The following is an 8,385-nucleotide window of genomic DNA, read 5'->3' as shown; positions in this document are numbered from 1 at the left end:
TTATAGTATTTTCAACTGTCATACAATTGGCAGAGAGATGTAAAATTTCACACATCACAGAAAACTGACATAAACTCAATGAATATACCTGTTTTACATTAAAATAAAGAGAAACATACATTAACTTTAAAGTTGTGAAGAATATGACTGAAAATAGGAATATTCAGAATAAATTATATTTTGGCTTTGAAAGTGAATTTTGTAGTTCAAAGGAATCACAATGACCAAGGAGAAAACCTGGCAGAAGGCCTATGAAGCCTCTTCTCCCCAGCCTCCGCCACCCCATAAGTACTTCCTCTCCTTAATATCATTCCAAATAGCCATCCATGGAAGAGACAATACATGGAAAAAAGAATGTGATGTTGGTGAGATCCCAAAGATGGAACAAGAAATCTAAAATTATTATTTTTGCCACCTTTTATTCAGCTTTACTATAATTTCTACAAATGATTTGGCAAATCATTTTGTACACGAACCAGATGATTATTGTATATGAGCCAGATTTTACATGAGGAAGGATTTCAGGTACAGTGCCTTTTTATTTGAATCTGTTGTTTTATTATTGGTTTATTTTTGGTGGGCGGTATAAGTGGTTATTTTGCATTGCTAGGTAGTTCTGGCTTCTCATGTTCCAGTGCATAACACTAGCACCATGTGGAGGCCAGGACTGGTACTACATGTTTTCAGTTGTCAAGGAAATATAGTTACAAGCCTATTTGTGCTCACAATTTGTTTCTTAAAACAAAATTACGAATTTGCTTTATTAAGTGATAATGTGACACTTTATGTTCTGAAAATAGCTAGTTTTCAGGAATGGGTCTTGCTAGTTAAGGGGGAAAATTTTTAAGTGTTAACAGTAAGAATTCTGTTCAGGAAATACTGCTTAATAAATGGTTCAGAATGTTTAAAAGATGACCATAAATATACCAGAAACAAAGGTGATAAATAGACAAATATGTTTTGTGAAAATGTGTTGATTAAAATTTAGCAAACTCAGTTAAATTTTATAATTTACAAAACTCTAAATTAAAGCAGTCCTGATTTTAACTATCATGTCTCATACTTAAAGCATCTTTACTGTTACTGTTACAATGAGATAATGGTATAATTCCTGCAGGTCCTCTTCATATGATCACATGTTTATAGTAAGCAATAAATAATGCAAAAATATGAACAAAAAAGATAAACTGCTCTAACCTCTAACCTCATTCCTCTTGATTGCCAAAAACTAAAAACAAAATAAAACAACATCTTTCCTTGAGATCTAAATAGAAAAAATATTTTCAACCTAGAATTTCACTTTGTATTATATAGGACTAAGAAATTATTATGTTTCCAAAGAGAAATTAGTATATGTGCCTAGAGCTATGCCTAAAATTAATTGCAGGAGAATTTCAATGCATTGTTTAATGATCTCAAGGTAGATCACTAATCATTGTTGAGAAAAGTTATAAAAATGGAATTTCAATTAAAACTCCACTGTATGAAATTTTAATAGCTAAGTAAGAAAAGCGAACTAGTATATCACGTTTGTACAATAAAATTGATAAGAGTTATGCAGGGCTAAAATGCAAGAAACAATAATATGTTTTACAAATAAGGGTGAAAAGCAAGTTAAAGATTCCTGAGTGATACAAGTTTTAAATAAGAGTCTACCTTGCCAGTTATTTTCAATGAAGTAAGCTTTACAGTATTAAAGTCATGACATATTATTTATTTCCGATGACAGGATAAAAATTTATAGAAATTCATTTAAATTCCCAGAATGCGCTATTTCCTATAGTTTTTCAACTATAATGATATTAACATTGACATTTGATAAAAATCATGCAAGTATAAATTTCCTCATTCTGAATAAGCAATCAAGTTGGTTAAATATTCCTTCTAGAATTTTTCATTTTTTTTCTTTATTCAGTATACAACTTCTTCATATCTTTCCTACATAATCAAATGATTCCTCTTTATTGAATAATTCCCAAACAGCATAGAAAAAACGTAGTTTCCCATCATAAAAATAAATCTCCCCCTAATCTCACTTATCCTCCAGTGAAAGATTCATTTCTGGTTCCAACTTCTAGTTAATTTCTTCAAAATACTGTCTATACTCTGTCTTCATTTGTTCACCTCTCATTTTCTCCTGAATCTACTCTATCAGTTAGAATTTTGTTTGGTTGCAGGTGGTAGAAAGCCCAAACAACAGTGATTTAAATATGACAAATTTGACTTGTCCTTCTTGTAAACACAGTCCTGGGGTAAGTCCAAGGCTGGTATGCCAGAGTAAAGATCATTACCGACATGAACACTTTCTATCTTGTAGTTTATCCATCTTCAAAAGGTAGTCTCCATCGCATAGTCCAAACTCTAGCCATCACATCCTTTTTGTGGGCAACAATAATGAAGAATTAATAAAGAAGGATATAACTATGGCTTGAATGTCCCCTGCTAAACTCATGTTGAAATTTAATTGCCATTATGACCCTATTAAAAGGTGGGACCTTTAAGAGGTTATTAGGTCCTGAAGGCTCTGCCCTTATGACTGGATTAATGCTATTGTCTTGAGAGTGGGCTCCTGATGATGAGGTCAGCCAGCTTTCTTCTCTGTCTTGCTGTCAAACATGTGCACCTCCTCACCATGCGATGCCTCCCCCCATGTTATGAGGCAGCAAAAAAACTCTCACCAGATGTGGCCTCTCAAAGTCAACTTTCCTGCCTCCAGAACCATGAGCCAAATAAGCTATTATTAATTAATTAACCAGTCTGTGGTTTTCTATTATAGCAGCAAAAAATGGACTAAGAGAGTTGTGCCTTCTGCTTTTAAAGACACTTCATAGAAGCCCCCGTGTTCCTGACCTCTAAATTTTTGAGTGCCACAGGATTTAGAACTATGACTTCATCTGTTCTCCATCCATACTCACCCAATATAGCAAATTTGCAATGTATCAACTTGGCTAAACCGAACTACCTTTCCTAGAGTTCCCTTTCGTGTTTATTTCCGATTTGGCTGAGTCAAAAAGGAAATTCTTGGGAGGATTGAAGGGTAGAAAAGAAACAACAGTCATTTTTGTGAAACACACTGGTTGCTTACACGTTGGTTTCAGTGGCAGCTTTCAGGCCTGCCACTGCTACACCTTCCAAGGAACCTCCTTCAGCTTCTCTGTCTCCTGGGCCAGGCGTGTGTCTTTAACTCCTTGACTAAGGGCTCCAACTTCTGCAGGACACCCACATCACCAAAATCAGAGGCGACAAGAGCTGATACTGGTTTTCGTCTGTCTTCACTGGGTTCTTATTCATTGTTCATGCATGGAGGTTTTAGCTTGTTCTTTCTCTCTTTCGTTTTGTAAGCTTCTTTTCTGACTACCCACCCTCTGTACAAGAAGCTGTATTGTTAGGCAGGAACATAACTACCTTACAGTGACTTATTAATCAGCTTCCAAAAATGTATAATTTGAAATCTTATAACAAATCCGTATTTATCTTCTAGGGAAACTGCTTCTTCTATTGAACCCTGACTAGTACACCCTCTAGAAATCTTATCCAAGACCATGACTTTTCATAACATCAAAGTGCTGAGGATCCCAAATTTATACCAATAAACTCAACCATTCAACCCTTTCCACTAAATTACAGATTTTATATCCACTTGCCTTCTAGATATCTCCACTTGCATGTTTAATAAGCATCTGTACCTTAATATGTTCTGGTTTCTAATCTGCCCTTTATTCCCTCCATCTATAAACCAACTTCCTCCCTCTAAATAAATGAACACATCTAGGTCCCTTCCCACAAATGCTCTTCTGCTCCAGGTCAATTAGGATAAAAATAAAATCCTTATAGTTGTCTAGGAGGTCTTTCTTGATGCGGACTCCTACTATATCTTTGACCTTATCTATCATTTTCTTTCTCCCTCACCCCATTCAAGATACATTGAGTCCCTTGATAATTCTCAACCTAGGTAAGCGTTCTCCCACTTCAGGGCCTTTGTGCATGCTGTTTTCTCTGGCTAGAAAGCTCATCCCTCAGAAATACGTGTTTTACTCGTAGTAACTCTAAATTTTTATTGGAAGTCAAAAAGTTAAGAAAGCATAATTACTAAGAAAATAAATACTGAATAATAATTATAATGTATAATGCTGAACACTAATTTCAACTATCTACAAGTATCTGTAATAATGATTTTAGCTAGAAAGAATTTTTTAAACCAATATTTAGAGTAAAAGAGCATGTGTTGAATCCTTGTTTAATACTATGTGGCTGAGTGGTGCCTATGGTCAAAATATTTAACTTTTTCCGAGCATTATTTTCTCTCACCTGTATCATAGATGTAGTAATACTAGCTTAAGTAGAATACATAGTTTGAAACCCATATGATTATACTCAAACTTTTTATATACAAATATTTCTATACTTTTATATGTTCATGTTAATATTAGCATATTCAAATATTTAAATAAGTTTTCCTGTTTCAAGTTTTGGGTTATGAAAAGGTCTGCATGAAAGTTTATAAATATGTTAGTTGTTTTATTTGTACCATTTGAACAGTGGCTACTAGCTCAACATCAACTGAGAGTAGAGCAGGGGATTCTTGTCTGCCAAACCTTTTTGAAGTTGCAAGTACACTTGTAAAAGGTCAGTCCTATGAGAATGTGGTAACTGAGGTCATGTGAATGGGCTATAAACAAGAGCAAGCAATTGTGGCCCTGAGAGCCATTTTCAACAATCCTGACAGAGCAGTGCAGTATCTTTTAATAGGAATCCCTGGAGGTAGAAAAAGTCAGGCTGTGATTAAGCACCCCCCTCCTCCCCACCCAGTCAGGTACTACTAGGACTCCTCGGTCTTCAGCAGTGTCTTCAGCTGCTGCAACTATGACAGCAACAACTACAAGTTCTGGGGAACATCCCCATGAAATTTCAAAGAATCAGCCTCAGTTTTGACAGATGAGACAAATTACGCAATAGAATCCTTCCCTGTTTTTCCAGCATTGCTATAACAGATAGGTCAAGAGAATCCTTAATTGCTGCAGCAAATTAGCCAACACCAGGAGCATTTTATTCAGATGGTAAATGAACTAGTTCAAGAAGCTGGTGAACATGGAGGAAGAGGTGGAAGTGGCAGGAGAGGAATTGCAAAGTTGGAAGTGGTCATATGAACTACATTCTAGTAACGTTAGGATAAAGAAGCTATAGAAAGGTTAAAGGCATTAAGATTTCCTTTAAGACTTATGATATGAGCATATTTTGTTTGTGAGAAGAATCAGTTTGGCTGCCAATTTTCTTCTATAGCAGAACTTGAATGAAGATCGAAAGGGACTTTTTTGTATCTTACACTTCACACCAGTGCATTATACTAACTACATCCAGTGGGTTGTTTGGAAAGACTTGGGATCCTACCCACAATACTTTGTATATGATAGATTGTTAGGGGTGGGGACGGTGGGATCTAGGATATAGGGCAGGGATGAATACAGTGCATGTACGCTTCAATTAGCAGGTGCTGCACATCCAAACAGTATAATTATACAGCCTGCTTTTGCAGATCTTTATTTCTTCTATAAAGTAGGCGACTTTCCCTAGGTTTCACTCTTTTTAGTGTACTAGATTCAGAAATTTGTGTAATGCCCTGCTTTATATTTCTTTGACTTAACATTGGTTTCAGAAAGAATCATTGGTATGTAGAATTTTCAGTCTTTGTTTCATGAGAACACTGGATAAGGGCTTTGTGGAATTAAAAGGAAACTCTATGGCAACTGTAAAGAGAAATGCCAAATTATTGATGGTTAATTGTTGCTGCTTCACAAAAGTTTAAAATTAATGTATAAGAAAGCCCATTCTTTCCTGTTAAATACCTGGGGTGGGGTAGGGGAGAAAGGGAAGCTTTCTTACAATGAAAATAACTACTTTAACTATTTTAAAATTTCTTGATAACTTAATTACAGGCCTTTTTAAATTTTTTTTTTTTTTTAATAGTCTTGCTCTTTCACACAGGCTGGAGTGCAGTGGCCTGATCATGGCTTACTGTAGCCTGGACCTCCTGGGCTCAAGTGGTTCTCCTGCCTCAGGCTCCCAAGTAGCTGGGACTTACAGACACACACCACCATGCCTGGCTAATTTTTAATTTTTTGTAAAGACAAGGTCTTACTATGTTGCCTAGGCTGGTCTCAAATGCCGGGACTCAAGCGATCCTCCTGTCTTGGCCTCCCAAAGTGCTGGGATTACAGGTGTGAAGTACTATGCCCGGCCAGATGTGCCCTTCTAACATGATCTGAGAAGCTGTACAAGTATAGACAAAGTTATTTTCCTGTTTGCATTTTTTGTTTGTTTGGGGGAAAAATTGGTATGTTTCTGGTTACTGTTTACTTCATTGTTGTATTGCAGTAAAAGTTTTAAAACTGATGTATCCTTTAGTGAAATTCGCACTTTTAGGTCCAATGAAGAAATGCAGAATTCTCTCTTCCTCTTTCCCTTTCTTCAGCAGAAATGTGTTTATCAGCAAGTTATGGGTCAAACTACTGCCTTTAAAAAAAAAAAAAACTCACAAAATTCTGATTCGGATCAAAATTAATGCAAACATTTCAAAACTAGATTTCTGATATTTGTAAATGATTTTCTTTATTAGTTAAGAATGTATTGCCACTGAAATAATTAGTGTTGTATTGCTTTCAAAAAGAGAAGAGGGACAGAACTGTGATCCAGCATCCCTTATTGCACTGGAAAAACTGATAAAATGTTTTGAAAGGATGAGGAGCTATGTCTAGAAAAATACTTTTGAAAATATGTAATCAAGATATCTCTTGGCATATTAAAGGAAAAATATATCAAAAAAAAGTATCTGTCCACCACAGCAAAACTTGTTTTTTTCACACTTACTATTTTTTTCCTTTTAGAAGAAGAAAAGGCAAAGCAACAAAATATCAGCAACAGACTCTGGTACATTTCAGATGTTCATTTTTAACATCAGTGTGTTTGCTCCCTCAATCAGAAAACCCTAGAATTGGTTGAAAACGAGTGTGTTGGGGCTCAGAAAATGTAACCCTGGAATATGGTTCATTGATATGAAGCAGCCTCAAGATTTCTCTGATTCTCCCGACACCCCGTGACACCCACCCCCTGTCTTTCAATCCTCTGTCTCTCCCAAAGCACTGAGTGAAGCTATTCTCTGAAGTTCTCTTATCTAGCTAGAAACCAGATCTGCAAAGAACACAATTGCCTTTCCTGAAATTTCATTAACCAGAGAAGATTAAAACTTGTATCGCAGAGAAAGAAACTGAAAATTAAGCGCCACAGTTGAAGCCCAGATAAACTTCATCCCAACTATTGTCTGCTCTACATCTCATTCAATTTCCAAAGAAAATTATTTAGTAACTACTGTTTGAGCATTAGGCCTAATCTCCTCCTAAACATAATTTACTTTCCCTCAAGTTGCCAAATTTTCCCCATCTCTCTGCTTCTCCTGTGAAGGAGTATATATATATACATGCATCTGTACCTAATTGGGTTATTGGGTGATCATTTCCCTGTGACTTCTCCATGCTATGCACATTAAATAAATTTGTATGTCTTTCTCTCCTATTAATCTTCCTTTTGTCAGTTCATTTTTAACAAACCTTCAGGAAATGAAGGGGGAACTTTCCTTCTTTGCCTCTACTAGTAGATTTCAAAGATCTACTCTTGAAAATAAGTGTCTTTTTTTTTTTTTTTTTTTTGAAATAGAGCCTTACTGTGTTGCCTAGGCTGGAATGCAATGGTGCGATCTTGGCTCACTGCAACCTCTGCCTCCCAGTTCAAGTGATTCTCCTGCATCAGCCTCCCGAGTAGCTGGGATTACAGATGGCTGCCACCATGCCCAGCTAATTTTTGTATTTCTAGTAGAGACAGGGTTTCACCATGTTGGCCAGGCTGGTCTTGAACTCCTGACTTACTGATATGCCCGCCTTGGCCTCCCAAAGTGCTGGGATTACAGGTGTGAGTCACCATGCCCAGCCATAAGTGTACTTTTGTAGGCAATAATTATCTCACCTGTACGATGAAAATGTACCCTAAGTCTAGTGAGACACATTTTACTTAAATAAAAATTTTAAATGTTTGTCATGACATGTGTGTAGCATTTTATTTGTCATTCACCCTATTCTTTAAATAACGGTTTTGAAGTCACGTATTCCTTGAGAAGCATTTGCTATTTTAAAGGGATTCCAATCAGTTATTCCTAATCTTTTGGGGAAAAAAACACAATATAATAAAAAGGCAATTTAGGATCTATATGAGCTAAAAAATAGATGGACCATATTCACTTCAGTTATCTTTATAACTGTTTCAATTGTCTCTTAATTATTGCCAATTTATTTAATGTACATAGCATGGGGGAGTCACAGGGAAATGATTATCCAATAA

At 36.0% G+C, this 8,385-nt stretch overlaps 1 pseudogene; it reads left to right on the top strand.

Moving 5' to 3' along the window:
- The first annotated feature begins 220 nt into the window (after nucleotides 1-220).
- Nucleotides 221-5,448, top strand: LOC116810892 (UV excision repair protein RAD23 homolog B-like; annotated as a pseudogene).
- Nucleotides 5,449-8,385: the final 2,937 nt, after the last annotated feature.

The sequence above is a fragment of the Hylobates moloch genome, unplaced genomic scaffold, assembly GCF_009828535.3.
Source record: "Hylobates moloch isolate HMO894 unplaced genomic scaffold, HMol_V3 SCAFFOLD_1, whole genome shotgun sequence".
NCBI lineage: Eukaryota > Metazoa > Chordata > Mammalia > Primates > Hylobatidae > Hylobates > Hylobates moloch.
Note: the sequence above shows the minus strand (reverse complement) of the source record. Positions and strands in the feature narration are given on the sequence as shown.